At 47.9% G+C, this 1512-nt stretch overlaps 1 pseudogene; it reads right to left on the reverse strand.

The window, feature by feature from the left end:
* Nucleotides 1–1512, reverse strand: part of LOC111954124 (gephyrin-like) — a 151094-nt pseudogene that overhangs the window by 27319 nt on the left and 122263 nt on the right.

Below are 1512 nucleotides of genomic sequence, written 5' to 3' on the forward strand. Positions count from 1 at the left end.
AAACACCTCCCATCCGGCCCCACATCACACTAGAGGCTCCATTCCACGTTCTACAGACTGTTGACATCTAGTGGAAGGCGTAGGAAGTGCAAACAGATCCATATCTTACATGGAATTGAATAGGCGATGAGTTGAACATTGACCAGTCTCAGAATTCTCACTTCCTGTTTGGATTTTTTCTCAGGTTTTTGCCTGCCATATGAGTTCTGTTATACTCACATACATCATTCAAACAGTTTCAGAAACTTCAGAGTGTTTTATATCCAATAGTAATAATAATATGCATATATTAGCATCTGGGACAGAGTAGGAGGCAGTTCAATATGGGCATGCAATTCATCCAAAAGTGAAAATGCTGCCCCCTATCACAAAGAAGTTAAGGAGATGGATGCTCCCAGCTCCTTCTTCTTTGGTTTGGAAAGACAGAGCGGTGAAGCCAAGGGTATGCATTGTTTGCAGCTGTCGGATGGGCAGGTGACCTCTGTGGTGGGGGAGATGTGTGAGCGGACTGTGGAGTTTTATACTGAGTTGTATAGGGCAGAACTGTATGATCCTATGTGTRCTCAGGTTTTATTTGCAGAACTCCCTAAGTTCTCTCTGGCACAGAGGGATGAAATGGGATTCCCCTGTTGTCCCATGAACTGTCAGAGGCCGTAACCCAGATGTCCCCCCGGTCGATGGACTCCCAGTGGAGTTTTATAAAARATTCGGGGGAATAATTGGATTGGACGTCGGGGTAGGAGTTGCCGATGAGCTGCCGTCGGGCGGCTCTCACTCTCCTGCCCAAAAAAGGGGACTTGTGTGAACTTAAGAACTGGAGGCCTATGGCATTGCTCTGTGCGGWCTACAAGATATTTGCCAAAGTCCTCGCTAACAGACTGAAGTCCCATCTGGACTCTATAGTACACAAGGACCAGACATATTGTGTACCAAGACGCTCAATCACGGACAACTTGTTCTTAATCCGGGACATGTTGGATTTGTCAAGAGTTTCTAATGTGAACTTTGGACTGGTCTCTTTAGACCAAGAGAAGCTTTTTGATAGAGTGGACCATGAGTATCTGTTTAATGTGATGTCTGTGTTTGGGTATGGGGAAAGGTCTTTGGCTTGTGTGAAGATGTTGTATGCTTGGGCGTTATGTATGGTCAAGGTTGGAGGGGGGCTCAGTAGGCCAGTCTGGGTGAGACRGGGCATTAGACAAGGATGCCCTTTATCGGGGCAGTTATATACACTAGCCATTGAGCCTTTTTTGGGCCTGCTACGCAGGAGGCTACAGGGAGTGTGCTGGACAGGCATGGATGTGTTGACAGGCATAGCTGTGTCGGCGTATGCAGATKACGTTTCTGTGATGGTCAGRGGTCGGCAGGATATGCCGGCACTAGAGACTAGTCTGAAGGTGTACGAAGGAGCTTCGTCAGCTAAGGTGAACTGGGGCAAGAGCAAAGCTCTGTTATGTGGGTCATGGAGCGATAGGGCCCCCCTATGCTTCCAGGGGGTTTGCAGTGGGGTTG

The sequence above is a fragment of the Salvelinus sp. IW2-2015 genome, linkage group LG28 (assembly GCF_002910315.2).
Source record: "Salvelinus sp. IW2-2015 linkage group LG28, ASM291031v2, whole genome shotgun sequence".
NCBI classification, from domain to species: domain Eukaryota; kingdom Metazoa; phylum Chordata; class Actinopteri; order Salmoniformes; family Salmonidae; genus Salvelinus; species Salvelinus sp. IW2-2015.